Raw genomic sequence first — 13292 nt, 5'->3', positions numbered from 1 at the left:
GTGTGCTAAGTGAGTGAACATCAAAGATCACACAACAGAAGTGCGCGCTCTCTCTCTCTCTCCCTAACGTTAAGTAACATGTGCACTGTTTTACTTGTTTTTGACATATCCGACCGAACAACAAACTTTCCAGTGATGTCTGTGAGAAAGGTATATTCACTCAACAAGCTCACGCATCTGCGCCGCCGAGCGCTCAATCCACTCAGTGTGCTTTGCTCATCAGCTCGCGCACATCAGCTATACAGGCGTTAATACGGAATGTTTAACATTATATTCAGTGGATACATATACTTCATAGACATCCTTAATCTCTAATAACTCCATTCTGCTGTCTGTTGTTCTGTTGTCGGTGTTTCATTGTCTGAATATGGCACTTATCACATGCTGTGTGGTATCGGCGTTTGGTATCGGGGCATTTTACGAGTACGAGTACAGGAGCTCAGTATCGGGCCCGATACCAGTATCGGTATCGGTGCATCCCTAATTTTTAGCAATAGCCAAAAAAATATTGTATAGGTCAAAATTATCGATTTTCTTTTATGCCAAAAATCATTAGGATATTAAGTAAAGATCATGTTCCACGAAGATATTTTGTACATTTCTTACCGTAAATATATCAAAACTTAATTTTTGATTAGTAATATGCATTGCTAAAAACTTCATTTGGACAACTTTAATTTGCATTTGTAAATTTTTACAAATTTCTCAATATTTTGATTTTTTTGCACCCTCAGATTCCAGATTTTCAAATAGTTGTATCTCGGCCAAATATTGTCCTATCCTAACAAACCATACATCAATAGAAAGCTTATTTATTCAGCTTTTAGATGATGTATAAATCTCAATTTAAAAAAATTGACTTATGACTGGTTTTGTGCTCCAGGGTCACAACTGAAGTGTGTATCATAAGGAGCTTTCGGATGGGTAAATCCACAGCTATGAAAATGCCCATAAGCTTGGACGGATAAACAGGGTAACAGGAAGTAACCTCAATCCAGGTGTAGTGGGGCGTTACGTCGGGTGGGCAGGGGACGGGCTGGCTTTCCTCTGAGGCCGCCAGAGGATCCGCCTCCACCTGGGCGTCGGAGAACAGCCCCATTTTCAGCTCGACAGTCATCTGCCACGCACCTGCCATCTCCCGCATGAACTGACCCCAGAACAGAGGAGAAATTCAGTGAAAACTAGCAAAAAGCATAGGAAAACCTGCATAGCTAAGATATGCACTTAATATGTGGAAACATGTAATATAACAGCACAGATTTAGGCTACATCGTGAACAGAATACTAGCGTACTGTGTACTACTATTGTATACTGAATACATTGTTAGACTTTTACATGTGCAAATGTTTTGAGGTGTTCAATGCAATACAATAAAAAAATGTGTGTGTGTGTTTGTTATAATATATTATTAATAAAGTTACATATATATAATAAGATTCAATTATATGAATGATTACAATAGTATTATAAAGTACTATTTTACATTTCATTATGATTTTTATTTTATTTCTGTAGCTGATAATAACTATATAATATAATAATTTGATATTAATTTAATAACTTTTGTGAATAAAAACAATAGTATTATATAAAGTACTATTTTACATGTCATTATGTTTCTGCTGCTTTAATTCTTCATATTGGGAATTTGAATACATTTCTATGTTATTTACTTGCCTTTCTAACCTGTTTTATTACTTATAAATTACTGTTTACTGGAATAATTACTTGAGTTTTTTTTTTTTTTCATTTTCTTTTCAGCATACTTACATTTAATTTGGATTTTGAGAACCGTATAATTTTACTGGTATTGGTATGCATTGACAAAATATTGGTATTATGACAGATCTACATATACATGTGTTTATCTTACCGGGACTTCAACGCCTGTCCTTGCAGCCAGGAGCCATTCCCAGCAGGCAATAGCCGTTTCCATGCCATTCTCAGTGAACATCTTTAATGGAGACCAGCACAGTTGATGCAGCAGCTGAGGGTCCCATTCTACACAATAAACACAACATCAAATCAAAACTCCACTGACTTTGTTAATAACTGCCTGTGGTCTTATTGATCTTATCCTGTTATCTATAAAAACAACAACACACTGTTGATTTGTGGCATATTTCAGTGTTTCATTATGCAGTTTGTCTTTATTGCAATTTAAAGGCATGAACATCTACTGTTGGCTAATGTAGTAATAACATGCCTTTGGAGCTGATCAACAGCGCAGCCATTTTGAACATGGCTTCAGTGAAGGCTTCCGGCTGACCTCCGTCCAGAGTTTCATTCATCTGCCGAATCATCAGCTTATTCAGATCCGACGTGCTCCGCGTGGCCTCAGAGAAATGGATCATCCCTGCCACCTGCATACGAGACACGTGAGGAGTTAAGACTCATAAAATACCCAGCAGCCTCTGCTTTATTATTCAGCATTACCTCTCCAGCATAGCGGTTTCTCAGGTTGAGGGAGGCCATGAAGTTGGAGTAGTCTTTCTTCACGCATGTTGGTCTCTCTGTGAGCTGAGTGGTCTGAAACAGGAACATAATATTTAATTATAATTTTTTTTAATAGTATTTTATTTAAGCTAGTTGCCAAGGCAAATTTTTCATTTAGTTTAATTAGATATACTAAAATAAAGCTAAAACTGAAATACAAATGAATAAGCCACCTGCATACGAGACACGTGAGGAGTTAAGACTCATAAAATACCCAGCAGCCTCTGCTTTATTATTCAGCATTACCTCTCCAGCATAGCGGTTTCTCAGGTTGAGGGAGGCCATGAAGTTGGAGTAGTCTTTCTTCACACACGCTGGTCTCTCTGAGAGCTGAGTGGTCTGAAACGGGGATATTGTTATTAACGAAAGCTAAAACCATTAAAAAAAATTGATAGTTAAAAATAAAAAAAATGTTAACTCCAAAATAGAATAAAATAAAATAAATATATATTTTTAAATTAAATATTTTAGTTTAGCTAGTTGCAAATAAACAATAAATAAAATAAAATATTACGAAAACTAAAATTAATTTATTTCAGCTAGCTGCAAATAACATTTTAACCAAAATGAAAATGAAAACGGAAAACATAAAAATAAATTGTAGTTCAAAATATTAATAAAACTATAATTGTATCTCAAAAATACTAAAATAACACTGGTCTGAAATGACAGAGAACATACTAACTTTTCATAAAATTGCCTGATTGCTTATTATCACTAAGAAACTAGTCAATATCTCCCTTCACTGACGAATCATCAGTTTATTCAGATTCGACGTGCTCTGCGTGGCCTCAGAGAAATGGATCATCCCTGCCACCTGCATACGAGACACGTGAGGAGTTACGACTCTGAGCTTCTTTCATAAAACACCCAGCAGCCTCTGCTTTATTATTCAGCATTACCTCTCCAGCATAGCGGTTTCTCAGGTTGAGGGAGGCCATGAAGTTGGAGTAGTCTTTCTTCACACACGCTGGTCTCTCTGAGAGCTGAGTGGTCTGAAACGGGGATATTGTTATTAACGAAAGCTAAAACCATTAAAAAAAATTGATAGTTAAAAATAAAAAAAATGTTAACTCCAAAATAGAATAAAATAAAATAAATATATATTTTTAAATTAAATATTTTAGTTTAGCTAGTTGCAAATAAACAATAAATAAAATAAAATATTCCGAAAACTAAAATTAATTTATTTCAGCTAGCTGCAAATAAACAATAACTCTAAAATAAAATAAAATAAAATAAAACAAAAATAAAATATTGAAATAAATTACTTATTTTATTTCAGGGTTGTATCCAGCAAAGTGCAGGATGCTCTCAGTGGCCATCGCCAGACCCGTGTGCTGAGACAGACCCGACACCCAGTTCTGATGCTTATTCAGGTATTCCTGTGGAAAATACATTGATGCTGTTGAAAATCGTTGCAGGGGATAATAGTGAAGTTAAATATCTATTGCTTTTCATGGGAGGCCAAACCTGTACGTGAGATTTGGTGACTGACGGCGCCCATTTCATGGCCTCTTTTAAGATTTCTCCACAGCGGGCAGCGAAGTCTTTCACTATGCTCTACACATGACATATGAAATCCCAAACATATCATTAACACACATACAGTACCATGCTTTTTAATAAGAAGCCAAATTCACATTCATGATTTTTTTTTTACTCGTTTTATATTCCAGTCAAAAAAAGTCAAATACATTTTTACAGTAAGTAAAATAAAAAATTAAGTAAAAATAATATATATGAATATACATTTATATTAAACATAAATATGCATATTTTTATATGTGTTGTTATTATGTAATACAAATTGAAATTGTATAGAAATTATATTACATATTTTTTTTTTTTTCCAATTAAAATATATTCATAACATATTATATAACATAATTTGTATTAGTATAAACTTATGTACTCATATAAATTTGTATATATTTATAAAACAAATATAATGTAAATATTATATATATAATTATATTTAATACAAATGTCAAAAATGTAAAATATAAATAAAAATTGTACATAAAATTCCAATGATTTTAGTAAGTGGGAAAAAAATGAACAAGTCAAGTAAATGTACCTCTCTGGCCTCGTATGTATCTGGCACTGTGATGCGATACGGGGTGTCCGGTATGTCATAATACGGCTGGTCTTTGTGGATATCCTGAAGAACATTTTAAGATTTTTAAATCAATAATGTGTCATAATCATCTCCTGTAACAAAACCCTGAACATCTCCATATGAGGAAACGCATATGAACCTGATCTGAGCACTTACAGCGCTGAGAGAAAGAGACAGGGTCTGTAATATATCCAGCATGGTCCTCAGGACACGACCGCTCCACAACAAGTGCGGAAAACTAAACAGAGACACGGTTGCATTGAACGTTCAAGAAGAAATCAACCTAATAAACTTTTCTACTGTTTGTGAGGTAAGTGACTAACCCACACAGAAACATGACAACATATCTACAGAAACAACATCTCTACAGAACACTTTGGAGTTCAGTATAGTCTGACATCATTTCCTGTGATTGTAATGGAGAAGGACCCACGTCTCAGCGAGTCCTGACAGATATTTGTCCGCCACTCTGCGGATTCTCTTGTGAATGTGGTTGAAGTTGACCAACAGGAACTGAGCATGGTTTTCTAACTCCTCCTCATGAGCTTTAGTCTTTTCCTAGGAAAAAAGATATGTAATATTAGAGGACAACGCCAATGGTCCACGTCCTCAGTTAGGATGAGGTTATATTTTTCATTTACCTTGTCAGCCATCATCTGAAGAAATACATCAAAGACCTTGTCACCCACCACAATGACACACTGCATCATTCCTGAGACGAGGAACACAATCACAGCAAAGCTGTCAAATAAAATCATCTATTGATTATATACAGTATTTGCTAAACTTGAATCTTAAGACAAGACCCTATAGGTGAATAGGGCAAATTTGAACTAATAGATATCATAAAACTTTAACTAAGTTAAATTCACAGCACATTAAGAATTGAAATTTTGTATTGCAAGTTTTAAAAAATTGTTATTTTTAAATGAGCAAATTAAGAATTATATCACTGAAAAATGTCCTGATTCATTCTCACCATGTTTTTAGGAATAAAAATGTTATATAAATCAGGGAATGATATATGATTAAGCTACACTTCAGAATATAGATAGGAATACAACGTATCTGTAAAGTTTGGTGTAAGTGCTAGTGAAAAGGAGAAAACAACTCATTTTGAGAAAACAAAGTCATGAATCATAAGTCATCTTAAATCATCCAGAAACAGATGAATGTTCTAGCCCACCTGATTTATCCTTCTGGATCGCTCGGTCCTCAAAATATCGAAACATCACTTGAAACCGATCAGAATCCAGTGAGCGTAACACCCTGAGAAGATACAAGCGGTCATGTTCAAGCAAAGAACCACACCAGTCTAAAACAGACCAGAATTTACTCACGTACCTCATGTATTCCAGTCGGTAAACGGACAGCAGGTAGGTGGACATGGCAAACTCCAGTTTATTGATGAGCGCAGCGACCTCCGGCGGAGGATCCAGCAGGTTAATTATGGTGCCTCTCAAATCATTCAGCTCAGCCTAGAAACACAATGCATACAGTTCAATTTACAGGGTTAAACTGGTGAATTTCAGCAATCATGCTGGACAAGACAATTCATAATCAGTAACATTAGCAATTTGCCTGCACTTACAATATCAGATGAGAACACTATTTGAACTGAATTGAGTTGGATATCATGGAAGCCCATTTCTGCCACAAGATTAAAAAAAAAAAAAAGGTATTTGTGACTTTTTTCTCGCAATTCGGAAGATTTCCTCATATAAACTCACAACTGAGAAATATAAACTAGGGCTGCCCCCAAATAAAGATTTTTCTAGTTGACTAAATGTTTATATTTAATTAATTATAGTAACTAAATATATACTGGGGGTGGGGAGCCTTTAATATATAGCCTATTTTGTGCTCAAGCGCATACATAAAGCTTGCCACAAAGCACTGCAAAAGTAATGACTATGTGATAAGAAAATTAAGAAGTAATTACCTCAAGGACCAACCACAGACACGGACAGTTTTTTTCCTGCAACTAACCAACTAATAAAATTTCAGTCGACTAAGCCTCTTCTTGTTGACTAATGTTTGGTCGTCTATTAGGGGGCAGCCTAATATAAACTCACAATTCAGAGAAGAAAATTTTGGGATATAAACTCACAATTGCTATTTAAAAAAGTCAAAATTGTGAGATATAAAGTTGTAATTACCTTTTTTATTTTTTTATTCCATGGCGGAAGCAAAAAACTAGAACTGAGAAATGTAAACTCAGAATTCTGAGGAAAAACGTCAGAATCGCAATAAATTCTGCAATAAATGCAAAATCGTGAGCTGTAAATTCAAAATTGTGAGGGAAAAAAATCTGAATTTAGTTTATATGAGTTTATATCTCATACTTACGACTTTTTTTCTCAGAATTGCGAGTCTGAATTGTGAGATAAAAAGTCGCAATAACCTTTTTCATTTTTTTTTTTGATGGTGGAAACGGGCCTCTATAGGATAATGACACTATTGTCTTCTATATAGCTGCTTTATAGTTTAACTGAGTTTGCTTCATAATTGATCAGATTTTGCAACATTATTTTCCTGTTTATCACTGTGAAGCTGCTTTGAAACTATCTGTATTGTATAAAGCGCTATAAGAAAAAATGTGACGACCAAAATTTTCTGTCTGATTTGGTGAAGTAGGGAACAATCATTCTTTTATATCAAGAATCAAACTGATTTAGCTGTACCGAAGTGACCGTATCGTTCTTCAGGGCAGAGTTATACTGCAGTTCTGAGCGCAGCGGTTCTCCGCTTGGGAACATCAGCAGGGGGGATTTGGTTGCGATCTCACACACTCCCTCATACCACTCCTCCGGCCACAAACCTGATCGTGAAAGATGACAAAATCAGTCAATATTCAGATCAATATTCAGACCTACAAATTGGATGGCTTATGCTAATCTTTTATTTAATATTGGGTTATTTTTAACACAGAAATAGTAGCAGTATTATTACAGAGCTTCCTTCTGTCATATATAACTACGATTAGGTATTTTTAACTGGCAGTCATTTTTATCATACATATTGTTCAATCTTAAGAAAATAAACAGCTACAAATATGTTGACTTATATAAGTGATTTATAAATGACAATTATCTGACCTGAGCCCTCAACAGCGAAGCCCATCACAACCGAATACAGCCAGAAATCTCTGAACAGCTTCTGCAGTCTCGGTTTGGCCTCTTTTATGGGCGGCAAACGTTTGGTCAGCTATAAAATAAAAAAAAAAAAGCAGACAGATGAAATTATGAACAGCTTGACACAATCAGGTAGTAACCAAAATTATTATATGTGGAGAGTAAAATAAAGTGTATTAAATTTTGTTTTCAAAATTCTTACACCAAAACAGACTGATTTTGCAAATTTTACTTAAGCATTAAAAATGTCCAAATCTGGGTTGCATTTATTTGATTTTGAAATGTTATTTTCTATTTTAATATATTTTAAAATGTAATTTATTCCTATGATGACAATGCTGAATTTATGACAGTCATAAACAAAAATAATAGTGCTGGGCAACGATTACATTTTTAATCGCGATTAATCGCATGACTTGGCTGCGGTTAATCACGATTAATCGCATTGTTATGCACAATAAGTAGTGTATTGTGCACTTTTTCATTTAAAAGTACTGCTATATGAACAAAAGTGCAATTACATTTGGTTTGCAAACACTTTAAACAAATAAGGTGCTTTTTTTAGTGCAGTATTCCTTTTACATAGTAGCAATTTAAATATTTATTGTAAATCTCAACTTATAACATTAATGTAATCAAATTAAATATAAAACCAAAGCTATTGGTTTGGGGGAGGTCTAAAGCCACTGCCAGGGAATTAACATTTTATAGAAAATATTTTATAGTTTGTTATAGAAAAACAACATTATAACAGGCACCTTCTGAGTAGAGACCTGCTCTATCGCACTTGATGGGTGAGTGCGGGTGCGGGTGGGTAGAGACTCGTGTGTGCGGGATGCGGGAGAATAAGGGTGTACTCACACTAGGCAATCTTAACCGTGTGATCGCTCCATTCCGCGCTCGGGCGCGGTTCGTTTAGCCGGCCCTGGCTCGGTTGGAAGAGGTGGGCCAGAGCGTGGTTCAGTTATATATAGATCAGTGAGTGTGAGCGCTAACCGCGCCGGAGCGCAGAACTTCTGATACGTGCAGCATGATTGCGTGAACATTTCTGAGCAGCAAGAGTGATAGATCTGTAAAGCAATATATTGTTATCAAAATAATAAACCAGAAAGTTAACAAAACGACTGATCAACATCACACCCCTCCTGTGACCCATGGTTTGTCTGTATGTGAATTCAGAGCCAGTGAGCAATGGACTTTCAAAATAATAATAATAATAATAATAATAATAATAATAATAAAAACTGAGTTAATGCGTGATAAAATAATTGTCGCCGTTAATTAATTAATGCGTTAGCGCGATAATAACGCATTAACTTGCCCAGCCCTAAAAAATAACAAATTATTGCTATTTCGTTACAGGAATAAATTACATTTAACAAGAACCATAGAAAACAGTCTTAAATTGTAATAATATTTCACAATATTACTGTTTTTTGCAGCCCTTGTAATAAAATAAAAAATTGTGTGGGGCACAGTAAAAAACAAACTTAGCAAACAAAACATTTATTATTTTTTTTTTTTTCATTCATATAGATTTTTGGTTCAATAAAAAAGTTAGTTAAAAAGTAAAACAGTACCTATAAAAGTTTCATCTTTATTCACTCAACTATTTCTGTGTCACATTTGCAGAAATGCAATTCTCTTACCACAGCAATGACAGGAATGAGAACTCCTAAATTACCAGCGCTGCTGGATGCCTGAGGAAAAACGAACATAAGAAACATTCAAAAGCAGAAACACTACATTACTCAAATACTCCATTTGTGACCCTGGAGCACAAAACCAGTCTTAAGTAGCACGGGTATATTTGTAACACACACATGCATACATATATATATACATATATATTCATGTGTATGTAGTGTATAAAGGTCCATAATACAGTATATAATAGTTTTTTTTTTATGTTTTTAAGAGAAGTCCCTTTACTGTTCACCAAGGCTTCATTTATTTGATTAGTAAAAACAGTAACATTGTTAAATACTATAATAATTTAAAATAACTGTTTTCTAGTTATATATAATTTAAAATGTAATATATTCCTCTGATGAGAGCTGAATTTTCAGCAGTCAAATAAAATAATATATTAAAATCTAAAACTATATTATACAATATTAATGTTAATTGAGCCTTGGTGAGCATAAGAGACTACTTAAAATAAATAATTAAATAAAATAGATTATTATTATTATATTTAATATGATTTGTTTGGTTTATTGTGTTAATTATGTATATTAAAATTATTTATTATTATTATTCGTTTTTTGTTGCTGACATTGCTGTTTTTACATTGATCACTTGGCAAGTAAATTACGGCAAGAAAATTTTATTTAAAAAAATGATGTGACATTTCTGAGTGAAACAGAATATTCAGGATAATAAGGGCAGAGCTTGATTTTATCTAGTGCGATTAATATGATTTTTCTCCATCCACATACCCTTGGTAACATCAGCAGAAAGGAAAAGTCGTCAATCCTAAAAAACCCACTGTAAATCATCACCTGTATCCATGACCCTTGTAGTCTTTGGTGGAGTAAACCATCGAGCTGGCCTTCACACTAATCTGCTGGAACAAGTTCCAGACTTCCTGATAAATGTATTGCTGTGTGAGACAAACAGAAAGGAAACTTTAGCACCAGCAGGCCGATCAAAACAATCCCTGTGCCAGAAGACGGAAATGCTGGCGTACGTTTCCTGTGATGACCATACAGCCCAGCTGATCTATGATGAGGACGTCGAGCTGAGACGGCGGCTGGCAGAACTTCTGCTGCAGGATCTGTAGGATGGGCTCCATCACGCGGGGAGTGTCTCTCAGAGCCACGGCGATGTGCCCTAATGCTCGTATGGTGTGAAAATGAAGTTCTTAGCAATGCATATTACTAATCAAAAATGAAGTTTTGATATATTTACAGTAGGAAATTCACAAAATATCTTTATGGAACATGATCTTTAGTTAATATCCTAATGATTTTTGGCATATAAGAAAAATCAATAATTTAAATGTATTGCTGTGTGAGACAAACAGAAAGGAAACTTTAGCACCAGCAGGCCGATCAAAACAATCCCTGTGCCAGAAGACGGAAATGCTGGCGTACGTTTCCTGTGATGACCATACAGCCCAGCTGATCTATGATGAGAACGTCGAGCCGGGACGGCGGCTGGCAGAACTTCTGCTGCAGGATCTGTAGGATGGGCTCCATCACGCGGGGAGTGTCTCTCAGAGCCACGGCGATGTGCCCTAATGCTCGTATGGTGTGATCAGGGATGAGGTGGGCGTCCCTGATGGAGAGGGGCACAAATGTTTTAGGGATTCCCTTAAGAATAACAAAATGCCCCATTTTCTTAAATTCCACTTGAGAGATTCAGAATAAGAATGAAAGACTTTTAACTATTTAATGACCAATAAGAATGAATTTTGGATCAGGATGCATTATATGTGATTTATTGTCAGATTTCAATAACATACTTGTCATTTTCCTGCGAGATGTAAAGACGGTTGGAAAGACTGGCTAGGAAAGCCTCAACGATGACTGAGTCCATGGACAACCCTGCGTTTAAACACCTGGAATAACAAAAAAAGTTCCTTATTAGTGACTAGTAACTTCTTAGAACTGTGGTGAACTAAATGAAAAACTGCAAAGTTATACTATAGACTGTCAAAGTTCAGGTTATAGCCTGAATCCCAATTCTCATAAGTACTTCAAATATTTGCCACCATGATGATGGTACAGTACGTACACTACCGTTCAAAAGATTTCTTAATGTTTTTGAAACAAGTCTCTTCTGCAAGACAAACATTTAACATACTATGATTTGGAAAAAACTACTCCTAAACTCATATACAGTGGGTACGGAAAGTATTCAGACCCCCTTAAATTTTTCACTCTTTGTTATATTGCAGCCATTTGCTAAAATCATTTAAGTTAATTTTTTTTCCTCATTAATGTACACACAGCACCCCATTTCCTACCATAAATATATCAAAACGTAATTTTTGATTAGTAATATGCATTGCTAAGAACTTCATTTGGACAACTTTAAAGATGATTTTCTCAATATTTAGATTTTTTTTCACCCTCAGATTCCAGATTTTCAAATAGTTGTATCTCGGCCAGATATTGTCCTATCCTAATAAACCATACATCAATGGAAAGCTTATTTATTCAGCTTTCGGATTGACCTTTATGACTGGTTTTGTGGTCCAGGGTCACATTTTAGCTAGATATTTCATGACTTTTCCACCGTCGCAAATCCTATTACAGCACTGACACTACTGTTCTGCTCTGAATTCAAACAATCCTTCCTGTTGCAACTTTTAGCAGACCACACTGCATTGCTATAATTCCTCTTTAATCCTTATATAACATTTACAATGTCCCATATAATGAATGCTAGATGTGCTGTACATCGCATGCTTGTCCTACAATGAAGTAGAGAAATAATAATACACGACTATAATGTGAAGGTTCGGTACCTTGAGGGCCGGGCCCTTCTCACTGGCTCTTTCGCTGGCTCGTTTCCCCTCCAGCCCCAGCTGCACAAACAGCTCTAGCAGATTCACGAGCAGCTCATCCACCATCTGCTCTGTCTGCAGGTTGGCTGCGATGTTGGCCAGCGCGTTGATCACGGCCAGAGAACAGTGTCTGCATAAACACAACCAAACTGAGCAAAGATAAAGATGCAATTGACAAAATGAAACAGTACAGCAATGCATTATAATCTCTGTCCAAATTAAGTTCTTAGCAATGCATATTACTAATCAAAAATGAAGTTTTGATATATTTACAGTAGGAAATTCACAAAATATCTTTATGGAACATGATCTTTAGTTAATATCCTAATGATTTTTGGCATATAAGAAAAATCAATAATTTTGACCCATACAATGTATTTTTGGCTACTGCTACAAATATACCCCAGCGACTTAAGACTGGTTTTGTGGTCCAGGATCACATATCGTATAGGACAGATATTATGTAAATGATGTATAAGAACTAGGCATTACTTTCAGCTGAAAATAATTTCATAGGAATAAATTAGGTTTACCTGCATATATTGTTGATGGAAATGTCTCGGAGCTGCTCATACATGGATGGCTGGCTCTTCATACTGGGGTGAGAACTAAAGGTGGACTGGGAATGTTCATTGGTCACATGGATCTTGATCTCTTTTGTTCCTGTTTAGTGGGAAATGGACTACTATAAATGTTGGACTACTCGCACTGATTCAAATGTTTTTATTCTTAAAGGAATAGTTCACCCAAAAATGAAAAATTGCTGAAAATGTACTCACTCTCAGGCCATGTGAGATGCAGATGAGCTTGTTTCTTCATTGAAACAAATTTACCAGCAGATTCACCAGCAGCTCATCCACCATCTGCTCTGTCTGCAGGTTTGCTGCGATGTTGGCCAGAGCGTTGATCACGGCCAGAGAACAGTGTCTGCATAAACACAACCAAACTGAGCAAAGATAAAGATGCAATTGACAAAATGAAACAGTACAGCAATGCATTATAATCTCTCCCGACTTACTGAAT

General features: G+C 35.4%; 1 pseudogene; it reads right to left on the bottom strand.

The window, feature by feature from the left end:
* Nucleotides 1-13292, bottom strand: part of LOC107665757 (phosphatidylinositol 4-kinase alpha-like) — a 43766-nt pseudogene that overhangs the window by 22556 nt on the left and 7918 nt on the right.

This window comes from Sinocyclocheilus anshuiensis, unplaced genomic scaffold, assembly GCF_001515605.1.
Source record: "Sinocyclocheilus anshuiensis isolate Anshui unplaced genomic scaffold, SAMN03320099.WGS_v1.1 scaffold743, whole genome shotgun sequence".
Taxonomy (NCBI): Eukaryota; Metazoa; Chordata; class Actinopteri; order Cypriniformes; family Cyprinidae; genus Sinocyclocheilus; species Sinocyclocheilus anshuiensis.
Note: the sequence above shows the minus strand (reverse complement) of the source record. Positions and strands in the feature narration are given on the sequence as shown.